The sequence below is a fragment of the Panulirus ornatus genome, chromosome 6 (genome assembly GCF_036320965.1).
Source record: "Panulirus ornatus isolate Po-2019 chromosome 6, ASM3632096v1, whole genome shotgun sequence".
Taxonomy (NCBI): Eukaryota; Metazoa; Arthropoda; class Malacostraca; order Decapoda; family Palinuridae; genus Panulirus; species Panulirus ornatus.
The window spans coordinates 45,713,931-45,731,731 of NC_092229.1; the positions used below are offsets into that span (position 1 = coordinate 45,713,931).

The 17,801-nt window shown below is 47.4% G+C and overlaps 1 protein-coding gene across 1 annotated transcript in view; it reads right to left on the minus strand.

Annotated features, from left to right (window-relative positions):
* Positions 1–17,801, minus strand: part of LOC139749182 (potassium voltage-gated channel subfamily KQT member 1-like) — a 953,229-nt gene that overhangs the window by 621,010 nt on the left and 314,418 nt on the right.

Here is a 17,801-nt window from a genome sequence, read left to right on the forward strand (position 1 = left end):
GGGAAATATACGTGAAAGAAAACGTACCTGAAAGACATTTCTATCTTGGGTCTAAAACAGAAAAAGAAATCTGTCAGCAATTCTAAGCATAGCAATGTAAATATAGAAAATGAAAGATGAATAATGAAAAAAAATATAACTGACACATCATCCAGTATATAATTCCTCGCCAACTACAGAGTATATATATAATTATAGGAATAGTTTGAAGGAAAGAAAAAGGAATATTTCTCCTCCTTTCAGACAATCATATATGACTTAACGTCTCTCGCAGACGCAGAACACACACTCTCGCACTTACGCTCTTTCTCTTATTAAACCTACCGACGTTTTAAGCAGACACTTAAAAAAAAAAACCTCTAAAATTATAGTAGCGTTAACTTTACAACACTGTAGCACTGAAGGTAATTGTCATTTGGTCTCAACACCTTTTAATAAGGGTACTAATCATGGGTTTATTATGACTACAACCCCATCACTGTTAGCGCGTTCATAACGAGGTACTAACAACAGGGCATGGTGATTACGGGGAAGACGTGACGTACGGTCATTACGACGAGGTCCTGCCACAGGGCAAGGCTTGGAGCGCGCGACATTTCACTCGCTACGACACAGAGTTACGAGGTTGGGCGAGGCTCGCGTGAGTTAACGTGTTGGACGGGGGTGGGTGAGTGGGTTTACGTGGTGTGGTGGAGCGATGGTGTACGCTTGTGGGGCCGTACGCCAGCTGCCCGCGCGGGTGTGTGTGTGTGTGTGTGTGTGTGTGTGTGTGTGTGTGTGTGGGGGGGGGGGGGCTGAGTGAGGCACAGAGAGAGAGAGAGAGAGAGAGAGAGAGAGAGAGAGAGAGAGAGAGAGAGAGAGAGAGAGAGAGAGAGAGAGAGAGAAACCGGAGCCACAGGAGTGGAACTTCGACAGCCACTGAAGCGCTGACGAGAGAGAGAGAGAGAGAGAGAGAGAGAGAGAGAGAGAGAGAGAGAGAGAGAGAGAGAGAGAGAGAGAGAGATTAGAGAGAGAGAGATGATGATGATGATGATGACGTCTGAACTCCCTTCCCTCCCTCCTTTTCTACCTAGCAACCGACCCTCAAACCCCACACACACACACACACACACACACACACAGGTCGCGGAGCCCGGGAAATGAACGAAGAAGTGAAAAACAAGAGCGCCCGAGTTAAGGCACATAAGCTAAACTAATTCACTTAACTGGGGCCCCCAGAGCTAGCGAGCCAACTTTCCCCCAGACTTTTACATTTCCAAGCCTTTTCCAACCCCTCCAAAGTCTTCCCAAGGTTACCCCAGCCTTTTTCTTTTTTTTTTAAGGCTCTCAGGTTTTTCAGCAGCAATATCCTGCCCCCCTTCCCCCCGTAGCACACACACACACACACACACACACACACACACACACAGCCTGACAGGGTAATACATTTTAGAAGTTAATTTCGTCGTCAGCCAAGCGGCCTTAACTAAGGCGTGGAGAGGAGGGTGTCCCCCCCACCTCACGTACCACCAATATTACACAGTTTACCCTGAAAAGAAAACGTAACTAGCAAAGTTTTATTTGAAGAATTTCTCTTTGCCTTTTGACTTCCAGCGTATTTATTTACAATACATCTTGTAAACTATTCACAAACAAACTGCTACATGGCACATCTAATGCGCTGTTTTTGATTGAATAAATTCTCTCTTAAATTATATATTCATGAGTTTTTTTTCTCTAATCTCATTAAAAGTTATATTACCTTTCTCCATATACAAATGGGGAGTATATGGTCACCCACCCAGTGTTCTCCCAGACCACCAAACAGAGACTGGGGACCGTATAGTCATCCAGTCCTACTCCCCAGTGTCGTCCAGGACCACGAGACACAGACTGGGAGCATACAGTCACCCAGCCCTCCTCCCCAATAGGATCCTCCCGGACCACCAAACACAGACTGGGAGCATACAGTCACCCAGCCCTACTCCCCAATAGGATCCTCCCGGACCACCAAACACAGACTGGGGAGCATACAGTCACCCAACCCTACTCCAGTCTCGGCAATGGCCACACAAGAACTGAAGAACACAAGTCGACAGGAATGAATAACATGGACGACCTCCCCTTCCTCCTCCTGTGGTATACTCACGCGTCTCGGCCGGGTGGACCTACTTCGCGAGGCCCTTCGTCGTCTCTCACCAGCGAGACACTCACGAGAGAACACACGACCTGGTATGAGCATGTCTTCGAGACCTCAAATACTCGATGGACAAGTAGGAACCAGGAGTACTTTATCCTTGACGTGGAACCCGAGCAGCGAGAGGTGGGGTGAAATGTCCACAGATGTCCCTCGACCATCAGGCTCGGAGGAGGAGGAGAAGGAGGAGGAGGAGGAGAAGGAGGACGAGGAGGAGGAGGAGGAGGAGGAGGAGGACCATGCCGGGCTGGGAGTCGGCATATGGTGGGCCCCCACGTCGCTCAGGTCCCCCTCACCCTCTCGCTCGGGGAGAATCAACAGAGTAAGAGCGTATTGGACAAGCGCCTCCCACCGCGGACGCCATTACTCAAAGAGAGAGAGAGAGAGAGAGAGAGAGAGAGAGAGAGAGAGAGAGAGAGAGAGAGAGAGAGAGAGAGAGAGGTGGGCGGGGGTCAGGCTGCGACCGGCATACAGATGGCTCTACAGGGAGGAGTGGGGTTCCCTTTCCATAGCTGGGAATAGGGCAGCGTCCTGGGTGGGTGTGTGGACCACAGGTGGCTACCTTCGGGGCTCAGGTGCTGAGGTCACGGACGCCGGCCAGACCAGAGAGCGATCCTGATACATATTCCATGTGGATCGAGACGGTCGGGGCGGGGCGGGCGCATTAGCCCGAGGATGTGGTCGCGGGACACTAAGGTATGACGACCTGGTCTTGTTGCGAGGGGGTCAGGTCAAAGGCCAGGGGGTCACCGTACCTCTGGTCCTCCTCTGCAGCTCCACACGACGCCCTTCGCCTCGATGCGTCACATGTGTGTACGTATCTGGGGGGTCGTCCCTTCGCCACGCTAGCCTGCGCGTAACGCTCATCTCAACTCCACCCTCCACCCTGCGCCTCAGCCATCACACCCAAGCTGAACATGGTCGTTATGCCTCTCTGCCACCGTCGAGGGAAGAAGGAGGAGGAGGAGGAGGATGTTGAGGTTATAAACTTGGCCTCAAGTGAGGGATTCTTCCCATCATCTCCCGCCCAGCTGACGGTGAGGCAATTGCCCCCATACGTGAGGGGAGTGAGTAAGAGGCGCCTCGTGCGCTGGATGCCGCTACCAGTAAAGCAAGGCGGATGGCTGGTGTGGATCGGTTCATCTTTACCTCCACCTCGGCTGTGAATTGCCGATAAACACGAAAGGGGAAAACAACATCAACAACAACAACAGAACGAGAGGCCTCGTCCTGGACGAACTCTCTTCCTCTTCATCATTTCAGTCTATCTATATTTTTCACCTGCCTGACCGCCAAGAGGATTTCCGCTCTCGACCGGAGATACTGACTTGAAAAAAAAAAATGGGAAATAGGAAAGTCATTACCCAGCAAGAGAGAGAGAGAGAGAGAGAGAGAGAGAGAGAGAGAGAGAGAGAGAGAGAGAGAGAGAGAGAGAGAGAGAGAGAGTACAAGGGCGCCTGTAGACCCCGTAAGGACTGGATTAGGATCCCTCGAGACCTGGGAGAAAAACAGCCTTCACCTTCCTGACGACGTGGCTGGCTCCTGGCGTCCAACACACCGAGAGAACGGCGAGCTCCCAGACATGGACCGTGGCGCTCCCAAGTCGAGCTACTCTCTGTGACGGACGGGCATCACCTTGGTCGTTGTGACCCTCTGTTGCTGCAACACACACACTACCAGCTGTGTCATTACCTCAGCCAATCCCGGGGAAACTGGTCGAGCAGTTGAATATTCTGGGTCACTCGTTCAACAACACCAACGATTTTTTTCCACCTAATCCCATTGTTTTCCTAGAAGTTACACAACCTTTAGAATCAAATAACATCCATTCTTCAGTTGTCATGTGTAATGTACCGAAACCACAGCTTCCTATCCACATCCAGGCCCCACAGACCTTTCCATGTTTACCCCAGACGCTTCACATACCCTGGTTCAGTCCTCTGAGCTTGTTTACTTCCTTCATGACCCCGGTATCATCCGCAAACTTACCTGAGGCAGGAGTTCAATTCCGGCCGGATCTTTACATGGATCAAGAAGAAAAGCGGTCCTAGGACATATCCCTGTGGGGACGCCACTGGTGACCTCAACCCAGCTAGAGGAGGCTCCCTTAACATTACGTCCTTTGTTTCCTGCTACGAAGATAACCTTCTCTCCGTCGAGAGAGGCTTCTCCTCTTGTTGCCTGGTGATCCCTCTTCTTCACCAGCCTCCTGTATCGTACAGTATCCAAAACATCCCGGCAGACCAGACACAAATAATCCACCCAAACTTCTCTTTGGTCTCAGAGAGAGAGAGAGAGAGAGAGAGAGAGAGAGAGAGAGAGAGAGAGTTCACTCTCTCGTGGATATCGAGGGATTGGTCGGGGGCATAATCCTCTTTCCCTTGAAACTGTGTTGTTTCTCACTGAAGCAGATTCAACCCCTGATGGAAGCCATCCAATTGCTTTCTGATCATCTTTTCCAGTACAAGAGAGATTACGCTCGATGGGAAGGGGGTCTCTCCCTTCCAACAGAAAGGTGTAACGTTTGCCCCTTTTTCCATTCCCTCGACACTGTATCCAGTGGGTCGAGCGTTTCAGCACTAAGCTTTAACCTCATATCGAGACATTTCATCAGGAGTATGAGCCTCATATGAGTCAAGATGGTTTAGTATTTTATCTCTGTCATCTCTAGATATTTCAATGCTTTCTAAGACCCCCCCTTCCCATTCCATCTCAGTGGTGCTGGGCTGTAGTGTCTTCCACTGTGAAACAGAGATGTGTGGTGATGGGAGACTACGGCGTGTGATGAGGGGAGAGTGAGGGGTGCGTGGTGAGGGGAAGCTGGGGGGTGCGTGGTGAGGGGAAGCTGGGGAGTGCGTGGTGAGGGGAAGCTGGGGGGGTACGTTGTGAGGGAAGACTGGGGTATGCATGGTGGGGGAGGCTGGGGGATGCGTGGTGAGGGGAGGCTGGAGTGTGTGGTGAGGGGAAGCTGAGGTATCGGGTGAGGGGAAGATAGAGAAACTCGTGGGGAAAAGTAAGTAAGAAGTATTTCGTGTGTGTGTGTGTGTGTGTGTGTGTGTGTGTGTGTGTGCGTGTGTCAGGAACACGTGCACCGAGAGACACATGGCTGGGAGAGCACGTGTTCAGTCGTGTGGACGTGTGATGCACGTGTCATGCTCCTCATGGTGAGGCAAGGCCAGTATGGACCACTGAACACTTACGGAAGATCACCATAACTTCAGTCACTGTTTAGACAGGAATGGACGCTTGCAACGTGTAGCGCACGGTTAATAGCACCGAATATTGCGGTCAGTGACCCGGCCTGTTTGGGTTAATGGCCCGGGATGTTTGGGTTAATGGCCTGGGACGTTTGGGTTAATGGCCTGGGATGTTTGGGTTAATGGCCTGGGATGTTTGGGTTCACGGCCTGGGACGTTTGGGGTTAATGGCCTGGGATGTAGGGGTTAATGGCCTGGGACGTTTGGGTTTATGGCCTGGGATGTTTGGGTTAATGGCCTGGGATGTTGGGGTTAATGGCCTGGGACGTTTGGGTTAATGGCATGGGACGTTTGGGTTCATGGCCTGGGATGTTTGGGTTCACGGCCTGGGATATTTAGGTTAATGGCCTGGGATGTTTGGGTTCATGGCCTGGGATATTTAGGTTAATGGTCTGGGATGTTGGGGTTAATGGAGTGGGATGTTGGGGTTAATGGCCTGGGATGTTGGGGTTAATGGCCTGGGATGTTTGGGTTCATGGCCTGGGATATTTAGGTTAATGGCCTGGGATGTTGGGGTTAATGGACTGGGATGTTAGGGTCATCGCTCACGAATGCGAGGGTTAACTGCTTCTTCTTTTCAGCGTTGAAGGCTCCAGTCCCGGACAGAACTCCACATCAAGGCTGGGCCTTATTTAGAATATACAGAAGTTAATGAAAAAGGAAAAAGAAGACTCGAAACTATTTACGAATTTCTTAGGTATCGAAGAGCCTGTCTTTTAAAATGTGCCAGTCCATAGTTACTGGGAAAGACATGAGAATGTAGAGATTTCCAAAGCTTCGACCTCTACGGAAAGAAACAGTTATCAAAACGGCCCACCCTTGAGTCGCCGATCGCCACATAGTAATCATGTGCCGCAGAAGCTTGCCGAGTATTGCGTGGTCTAGCTACCAGTGGGGGTACACAAGCAGCCAGCTCTCTGGAGCTAAACCCTAAGTAACCCAAAGGAAATGGGAGTCCTGTTTACATGTCGAAATTCCTTTTTTAACGAGCAGTTGCTCCGTTTATAAGAAAGAGTGATCCGTCCTTGTATGGAGTACTGCTCTCACATCTGGGGTGGTTCTAGCTCTGCATCCTTACTTGACAGAGCTGAGTCGAAAGCGGTCCGACTTATAAGCTGTCCCAGGCTAACTTATAAACTTGACCCCCTTGCCCTACGCCGGAACAGAACCATAATCCTTGCTTGTGTCGAGAGAGAGAGAGAGAGAGAGAGAGAGAGAGAGAGAGAGAGAGAGAGAGAGAGAGAGAGAGAGAGAGAGAGAGAGAGAGAAAGAAGCGCTTTTCGGACAGTTCGAAAAGAGATTAAGGGAAGAGGCATAGGATTTAGTAAGAGGAGCATCAGGGGGTGATGAAGGAATGTTAGAGTCATCCAAGGTGGAGTTAGAGGAGAAACGGGAACCAAGGAGAGGTGCTCGCTCTACGCCAGAGACAGTTATAGTGCCGTCGGGACGGAAAAGTGAAGGAAAGGTAGAGCGACAGAAGTCGTTAGCGATGCCCTTAGCTAAAGACCACTAAGACCTCTCAGTGGAGGACGAGGAGAGTTTATCGTCCTTCCTCTGAACAATGGAACGCTTTGCCTCACCAACAACGTACTCGCAGTGACTACGGGAAGTGATAAATGCCTTGCCTGAATGAGCTTCAGAAACAGAAGGAAAGTATGGCAGTTGGGGGGGAGAACTTGAGCCAAATAATATCAAAGTTTGGGGACTTCAGGTCCTCGTGACGTGCAACAGGTGCGCTGATGCTGGAGTAAGCACAGACACCCACTTTTTGAACGGGAATTCGAGAGTGGAGATCATACTTGCGAATGAAAAAGAGACGAGCGAGAATGTCACGGGACAACTGTGTCTCAGAGATTTTAGAAGTACGAGACAGATGGCGTTCTGTGCCTCACAGAGAAATATCAGGAGAGGTACGAGACAGATGGCGTTCTGTGCCTCACAGAGAAATATCAGGAGAGGTACGAGACAGATGGCGTTCTGTGTCTCACTGAGAAGTAAGATATCAGGAGAGGCACGAGACAGATGGCGTTCACCCGAAGAGAGAGATTACTAGAGAGACCGTGAATGTTGCTCTGCTGAATAGAAAAAGTGGCAGGTCTATAAGAGAGAGAGAGGGAGAGACGTCTTGGCAGGGGAGGGGACTGCTACTGTGTGAGCCCTCCCTCTCATTGGCAGTAGAGTCAGGCGGAAATTCTGGAGGTTCTTAGCACCCCGTGATGCCGGAGACTAAGGGGGTCGTAAGTTAACTGGACTCTTTAATCATGATTATATTCAAACACGGTCGTGCAGACAGAAGACGGCAAGAAAATGTGTGGGAAGGAAATAAAAGTGAGGTTCGAGTAAGTGTGTTCGGTGCGTGTGTGGTGTCACTGGTGTCTTATGATGTAGGTTTAATGATTATATAATATTAGGTTAATACCTGTGATGTTGTAGCATTATACTAAGCCCTACAAAACTTTACTATTACACAATGAGAACTTATGGTAATGCTACTGTCCTCCAGCAGAAAACCTCGTCATAGACCATCAGGTCTTGTATTATCCGGCTTTCCCATGTACTGTCCTCTAGCAGATAACCTCATCATAGACCATCAGGTCTTCTGTTATCAGGCTTTCCCATGTACTGTCCTCCATCATCTACCCCTTCAACCTCATCGTTTCATCCTTTCATCCCCATTCATCTATCCCTTCATCTCCCATCCATCTACCCCTTCAACCTCATCGTTTCATCCTTTCATCCCCATTCATCTATCCCTTCATCTCCCATCCATCTACCCCTTCAACCTCATCGTTTCATCCTTTCATCCCCATTCATCTATCCCTTCATCTCCCATCCATCTACCCCTTCAACCTCATCGTTTCATCCTTTCATCCCCATTCATCTATCCCTTCATCTCCCATCCATCTACCCCTTCAACCTCATCGTTTCATCCTTTCATCCCCATTCATCTATCCCTTCATCTCCCATCCATCTACCCCTTCAACCTCATCGTTTCATCCTTTCATCCCCATTCATCTATCCCTTCATCTCCCATCCATCTACCCCTTCAACCTCATCGTTTCATCCTTTCATCCCCATTCATCTATCCCTTCATCTCCCATCCATCTACCCCTTCAACCTCATCGTTTCATCCTTTCATCCCCATTCATCTATCCCTTCATCTCCCATCCATCTACCCCTTCAACCTCATCGTTTCATCCTTTCATCCCCATTCATCTATCCCTTCATCTCCCATCCATCTACCCCTTCAACCTCATCGTTTCATCCTTTCATCCCCATTCATCTATCCCTTCATCTCCCATCCATCTACCCCTTCAACCTCATCGTTTCATCCTTTCATCCCCATTCATCTATCCCTTCATCTCCCATCCATCTACCCCTTCAACCTCATCGTTTCATCCTTTCATCCCCATTCATCTATCCCTTCATCTCCCATCCATCTACCCCTTCAACCTCATCGTTTCATCCTTTCATCCCCATTCATCTATCCCTTCATCTCCCATCCATCTACCCCTTCAACCTCATCGTTTCATCCTTTCATCCCCATTCATCTATCCCTTCATCTCCCATCCATCTACCCCTTCAACCTCATCGTTTCATCCTTTCATCCCCATTCATCTATCCCTTCATCTCCCATCCATCTACCCCTTCAACCTCATCGTTTCATCCTTTCATCCCCATTCATCTATCCCTTCATCTCCCATCCATCTACCCCTTCAACCTCATCGTTTCATCCTTTCATCCCCATTCATCTATCCCTTCATCTCCCATCCATCTACCCCTTCAACCTCATCGTTTCATCCTTTCATCCCCATTCATCTATCCCTTCATCTCCCATCCATCTACCCCTTCAACCTCATCGTTTCATCCTTTCATCCCCATTCATCTATCCCTTCATCTCCCATCCATCTACCCCTTCAACCTCATCGTTTCATCCTTTCATCCCCATTCATCTATCCCTTCATCTCCCATCCATCTACCCCTTCAACCTCATCGTTTCATCCTTTCATCCCCATTCATCTATCCCTTCATCTCCCATCCATCTACCCCTTCAACCTCATCGTTTCATCCTTTCATCCCCATTCATCTATCCCTTCATCTCCCATCCATCTACCCCTTCAACCTCATCGTTTCATCCTTTCATCCCCATTCATCTATCCCTTCATCTCCCATCCATCTACCCCTTCAACCTCATCGTTTCATCCTTTCATCCCCATTCATCTATCCCTTCATCTCCCATCCATCTACCCCTTCAACCTCATCGTTTCATCCTTTCATCCCCATTCATCTATCCCTTCATCTCCCATCCATCTACCCCTTCAACCTCATCGTTTCATCCTTTCATCCCCATTCATCTATCCCTTCATCTCCCATCCATCTACCCCTTCAACCTCATCGTTTCATCCTTTCATCCCCATTCATCTATCCCTTCATCTCCCATCCATCTACCCCTTCAACCTCATCGTTTCATCCTTTCATCCCCATTCATCTATCCCTTCATCTCCCATCCATCTACCCCTTCAACCTCATCGTTTCATCCTTTCATCCCCATTCATCTATCCCTTCATCTCCCATCCATCTACCCCTTCAACCTCATCGTTTCATCCTTTCATCCCCATTCATCTATCCCTTCATCTCCCATCCATCTACCCCTTCAACCTCATCGTTTCATCCTTTCATCCCCATTCATCTATCCCTTCATCTCCCATCCATCTACCCCTTCAACCTCATCGTTTCATCCTTTCATCCCCATTCATCTATCCCTTCATCTCCCATCCATCTACCCCTTCAACCTCATCGTTTCATCCTTTCATCCCCATTCATCTATCCCTTCATCTCCCATCCATCTACCCCTTCAACCTCATCGTTTCATCCTTTCATCCCCATTCATCTATCCCTTCATCTCCCATCCATCTACCCCTTCAACCTCATCGTTTCATCCTTTCATCCCCATTCATCTATCCCTTCATCTCCCATCCATCTACCCCTTCAACCTCATCGTTTCATCCTTTCATCCCCATTCATCTATCCCTTCATCTCCCATCCATCTACCCCTTCAACCTCATCGTTTCATCCTTTCATCCCCATTCATCTATCCCTTCATCTCCCATCCATCTACCCCTTCAACCTCATCGTTTCATCCTTTCATCCCCATTCATCTATCCCTTCATCTCCCATCCATCTACCCCTTCAACCTCATCGTTTCATCCTTTCATCCCCATTCATCTATCCCTTCATCTCCCATCCATCTACCCCTTCAACCTCATCGTTTCATCCTTTCATCCCCATTCATCTATCCCTTCATCTCCCATCCATCTACCCCTTCAACCTCATCGTTTCATCCTTTCATCCCCATTCATCTATCCCTTCATCTCCCATCCATCTACCCCTTCAACCTCATCGTTTCATCCTTTCATCCCCATTCATCTATCCCTTCATCTCCCATCCATCTACCCCTTCAACCTCATCGTTTCATCCTTTCATCCCCATTCATCTATCCCTTCATCTCCCATCCATCTACCCCTTCAACCTCATCGTTTCATCCTTTCATCCCCATTCATCTATCCCTTCATCTCCCATCCATCTACCCCTTCAACCTCATCGTTTCATCCTTTCATCCCCATTCATCTATCCCTTCATCTCCCATCCATCTACCCCTTCAACCTCATCGTTTCATCCTTTCATCCCCATTCATCTATCCCTTCATCTCCCATCCATCTACCCCTTCAACCTCATCGTTTCATCCTTTCATCCCCATTCATCTATCCCTTCATCTCCCATCCATCTACCCCTTCAACCTCATCGTTTCATCCTTTCATCCCCATTCATCTATCCCTTCATCTCCCATCCATCTACCCCTTCAACCTCATCGTTTCATCCTTTCATCCCCATTCATCTATCCCTTCATCTCCCATCCATCTACCCCTTCAACCTCATCGTTTCATCCTTTCATCCCCATTCATCTATCCCTTCATCTCCCATCCATCTACCCCTTCAACCTCATCGTTTCATCCTTTCATCCCCATTCATCTATCCCTTCATCTCCCATCCATCTACCCCTTCAACCTCATCGTTTCATCCTTTCATCCCCATTCATCTATCCCTTCATCTCCCATCCATCTACCCCTTCAACCTCATCGTTTCATCCTTTCATCCCCATTCATCTATCCCTTCATCTCCCATCCATCTACCCCTTCAACCTCATCGTTTCATCCTTTCATCCCCATTCATCTATCCCTTCATCTCCCATCCATCTACCCCTTCAACCTCATCGTTTCATCCTTTCATCCCCATTCATCTATCCCTTCATCTCCCATCCATCTACCCCTTCAACCTCATCGTTTCATCCTTTCATCCCCATTCATCTATCCCTTCATCTCCCATCCATCTACCCCTTCAACCTCATCGTTTCATCCTTTCATCCCCATTCATCTATCCCTTCATCTCCCATCCATCTACCCCTTCAACCTCATCGTTTCATCCTTTCATCCCCATTCATCTATCCCTTCATCTCCCATCCATCTACCCCTTCAACCTCATCGTTTCATCCTTTCATCCCCATTCATCTATCCCTTCATCTCCCATCCCTCTATCACTTCAACCCCATTGTATCATCCCTCCATACCCGTTAATCTATCCTTTCATCTCCTATCCATTTACCCCTTCAACCTCATCGTTTCATCCTTTCATCCCCATTCATCTATCCCTTCATCTCCCATCCATCTACCCCTTCAACCTCATCGTCTCATCCTTTCATCCCCATTCACATATCCCTTCATTTCCTATCCATCTATCCCTTCAACCTCATCGTTTCATCCTTTCATCCCCTATCCATCTATCCCTTCAATTCCACCATTTCATCATTTCATACCCGTTCATCTATCCTTTTATCCCCCATCCATCTACCCCTTCAACCTCATCGTTTCATCCTTTCATCCCCATTCATTTATCCCTTCATCTCCTATCCATCTATCTCTTTAACCCCATCGTTTCATCTCCCTTCATCCCCATTCATCTATCCCCTCCTCCTCCTATCCTTCTATCCTTCTGCCTTTCATCCTCTCAACCCGAATCCTTTTAACCCTTCAGCCCCTATCCCACTATCTAACTCTCCTATTCCTGCCCACCGTCTTCTATCCCTGACCCAACACACACACACACACACACACACACACACACACACACACACACACACACATCTTACCAACAGAAAACAGAATGAAAACTCGCACAAGAAAACGATATGCAGAAAAAAAAACCAAGCACAGAAAACGGGCGACAGGAAAAAAGAGGTGCACAGAACACGGAAGACAGGAAAAAGAGGTGCACAGAAAACGGAAGACAGGAGAAAGAGGTGCACAGAAAACGGAAGACAGGAGAAAGAGGTGCACAGAAAACGGAAGACAGGAAATAGAGATGCACAGAACACGGAAGAAAGGGAAAAAGATCCACAGGAAACGGAACAGGAAAATTCATGATGTACAGAAAACGGAAGACAGGAAAAAGAGATGCACAGAACATGGAAGACAGGAAAAAGAGGTGCACAGAAAACGGAAGACAGGAAAAAAGAGATGCACAGAACACGGAAGAAAGGGGAAAAGATCCACAGGAAATGGGACAGGAAAATCTATGATGTACAGAAAACGGAAGACAGGAAAAGGCGATGCCCAGAAAACGGAAGAAAGGGGAAAAGATCCACAGGAAATGGGACAGGAAAATTCATGATGTACAGCAACATTTAAAAAGGGAGGGAAGTCCTCGAATTCTGGCAGTGTGAGGTGAGGGATATACGAGGCAAATGGGCGTGAGAAGTATCGGGAAATATTCTGGTGTGATGAAGGAAGATGAGAAGCTTAGGAAATACTACATCAGGGTGATGACATGATTGTACCAAGAAGACACACGAATCCCAAAGGTATGACACACTCCTTCCTGGACAGACAAGGTCAGGAGTTAAGGAACGGTACATGAGAGTTTACGTGAGTGTACACGAGAGTTTACGTGAGTTTACAGGAGGCATGAGTGGCCCACACGACTGGGTTGTGGGTTTCCTTTTTTTTTTTGTTTTGTTTTAACTTGACAAGAAAATATAATTCCCCACAGAAGTTGTTCTTAAGCTATCACCGACTCTCCCTCGCTGCTGCATTTTAGCCTTCTGGTGTCCCCGTTACCGCTGTCGTCGATGAAGGGGGAGAGCTTATGAAAAAAGAACGAGTCATCAAGCAATAAAATGGAAAAATGGAAAAAAAAAATAATGAAGTAAGGTGGTGTGTATAGGAGGAGTAAGGAGAGGGTAGGCAAAGAAGGAAAGGTAGGTAGGTAATGTAAAGTAAAAAAAAAAAGAAGTAAAGCATGGTAATTAACACAAATTAAAGTAAGGTAAGGTAAGGTAAAGTCAGGCAAAGTAAGGTAAGATGAAGTAAAGTGCGGCAAGGTAAGGTAAGGCACAAGGTAAAGTAAGTTGATGTAAGGTAAAGTAAGGCAAGGTAAGGTAAGGCACAAGGTAAAGTAAGTTGATGTAAGGTAAAGTAAGGCAAGGTAAGGTAAGCCAAGGTAATCAACACAAGGTAAAGCAAGGTAAAGTAAGGCAAGGCAAGATAAGGTAAGGTAAAGTAAGGCAAGATAAGATAAGGTAATTAACACAAGGTCAAGCAAGGTAAAGTAAGGTAATTAAAGCAAGGTAAGGTAATTAAAGCAAGGTGGTAAGGTAAGGTAAAGTAAAGTTAGGTAAGGTAATTAAAGCAAGGTAGTAAGGTAAGGTAAAGTAAAGTAAGGCAAGGTAACTAAAGCAAGGTGGTAAGGTAAGGTAATTAAAGCAAGGTAGTAAGGTAAGGTAATTAAAACAAGGTAGTAAAGTAAGGTAAGGTAGATTGGTTTGGGTAAAAAACCGAGGGGTTGTCATGCGAGTCATGTGTCGTCAAAGCGTTACGTGTGAGACGGAGGGATGGTGTGGCTGGCTGGCTGGCTGGGTGGGTGAGGCACCGAGGAAAAGGACGGCAAACCTGGGACGAAGGAGGGAAACCTGACAGCTAGTGACGCGACGGTTCGCCCCGCAGCTGTCACCAACCGAGAGAGAGAGAGAGAGAGAGAGAGAGAGAGAGAGAGAGAGAGAGAGAGAGAGAGAGACGTAAGGGGGTTGGGGGCACTTTTAAGGTCATACCCTTGCCTAGAGGTGCTAGAGACGGCTGTAGAAACAGCACTAGAACACCTAGAGGACAGCACTAGAAATGGTTCTAGGAGACATAGAAAGAAGCATTAGATGCCCTTTTAGCAGTAGCAGCGTTAGGAGCCCTTGTTAATAAGGGCCTTTGATACAGCTCTGGAGCTCCCTAGAAAGGGCATTGGAGGCCCCGGGGAGAAACGGCGCTAGAAACGCTAAAAACATAAGGAAAACCTTCTAGAAACAGCAGCATTACTGGAAACAATACTAGAACTACCACATCAATTGAAACTATCCTCACAACCACCACATCCAACTGAAACTATCCTCACAACCACCACATCCAACTGAAACTATCCTCACAACCACCACATCCAACTGAAACTATCCTTACAATCACCACATCCAACTGAAACTATCCTTACAATCACCACATCCAACTGAAACTATCCTTACAATCACCACATCCAACTGAAACTATCCTTACAATCACCACATCCAACTGAAACTATCCTTACAATCACCACATCCAACTGAAACTATCCTTACAATCACCACATCCAACTGAAACTATCCTCACAATCACCACATCCAACTGAAACTATCCTCACAACCACCACATCCAACTGAAACTATCCTTACAACCACCACATCCAACTGAAACTATCCTTACAATCACCACATCCAACTGAAACTATCCTTACAATCACCACATCCAACTGAAACTATCCTCACAACCACCACATCCAACTGAAACTATCCTGACAACCACCACATCAACTGAAACTATCCTCACAACCACCACATCCAACTGAAACTATCCTGACAACCACCACATCAACTGAAACTATCCTCACAACCACCACATCCAACTGAAACTATCCTGACAACCACCACATCAACTGAAACTATCCTTACAATCACCACATCCAACTGAAACTATCCTCACAACCACCACATCCAACTGAAACTATCCTTACAATCACCACATCCAACTGAAACTATCCTTACAATCACCACATCCAACTGAAACTATCCTTACAATCACCACATCCAACTGAAACTATCCTCACAACCACCACATCCAACTGAAACTATCCTCACAACCACCACATCCAACTGAAACTATCCTGACAACCACCACATCAACTGAAACTATCCTCACAACCACCACATCAATTGAAACTATCCTCACAACCACCACATCCAACTGAAACTATCCTCACAACCACCACATCAACTGAAACTATCCTCACAACCACCACATCAATTGAAACTATCCTCACAACCACCACATCCAACTGAAACTATCCTCACAACCACCACATCCAACTGAAACTATCCTCACAACCACCACATCAATTGAAACTATCCTCACAACCACCACATCAATTGAAACTATCCTCACAACCACCACATCCAACTGAAACTATCCTCACAACCACCACATCCACACTGAAACTATCCTCACAACCACCACATCCAACTGAAACTATCCTCACAACCACCACATCCAACTGAAACTATCCTCACAACCACCACATCCAACTGAAACTATCCTCACAACCACCACATCCAACTGAAACTATCCTCGCAACCACCACATCAATTGAAACTATCCTCACAACCACCACATCCAACTGAAACTATCCTCACAACCACCACATCCAACTGAAACTATCCTCACAACCACCACATCCAACTGAAACTATCCTCACAACCACCACATCAACTGAAACTATCCTTACAATCACCACATCCAACTGAAACTATCCTCACAACCACCACATCCAACTGAAACTATCCTGACAACCACCACATCAACTGAAACTATCCTCACAACCACCACATCAATTGAAACTATCCTCACAACCACCACATCAATTGAAACTATCCTCACAACCACCACATCAACTGAAACTATCCTCACAACCACCACATCAACTGAAACTATCCTCACAACCACCACATCAACTGAAACTATCCTCACAACCACCACATCCAACTGAAACTATCCTCACAACCACCACATCAACTGAAACTATCCTCACAACCACCACATCAACTGAAACTATCCTCACAACCACCACATCAATTGAAACTATCCTCACAACCACCACATCAATTGAAACTATCCTCACAACCACCACATCCAACTGAAACTATCCTCACAACCACCATATCAATTGAAACTATCCTCACAACCACCACATCAACTGAAACTATCCTCACAACCACCACATCAACTGAAACTATCCTCACAACCACCACATCAATTGAAACTATCCTCACAACCACCACATCCAACTGAAACTATCCTCACAACCACCACATCAATTGAAACTATCCTCACAACCACCACATCAACTGAAACTATCCTCACAACCACCACATCCAACTGAAACTATCCTCACAACCACCACATCCAACTGAAACTATCCTCACAACCATAGCCAATGGTTAAAACCACCCCACTCCTCCTCTCCTAATGACAAAAACCCAACTCGCCACAACAACCTTTACCACCCCATCAACCACAACCATTCGATCAGCAACAACCACTCCCCCCCATCAACCCCAACCACCCCCTTCATCAACTACAACCACCCCTCCATCAACTACGACCACCCCATCATCAACCACAACCACCCCCTATCAACCACAACCACTCCTCCCATCAACCACAACCACCCCCTATCAACCACAACCACCCCTCCATCAACTACAACCACCCATCCATCAATCACAACCACCCCTCCATCAACTACAACCACCCCATCATCAACCACAACCACCCATCCATCAACCACAACCACTTCCCCATTAACCACAACCACCTCCCATCAACCACAACCATCCCCTATCAACCACAGCCAACCCCCTTCATCAACCACAACCACCCATCAACCACAACCACCCTTCCATCAACCACAACCACCCCCTTCATCAACCACAACCACCCCCTTCATCAACCACAACCATCCCTCCATCAACCACAACCACCCCCTATCAACCACAATCACCCCTCCATCACCTACAACCACCCCTTCATCTACCACAACCACCACAAAACAGCCCGATAGATTCTCTCTACCACCACCACCACTTTTCCATCTTTCTCTCCCTCCCTCCCGACCTTTTCAGACTGGCTCAAGAAACAACCGGGGCGATAAAACCCACTCCCCCTTCACAACCAGCATCAACATCC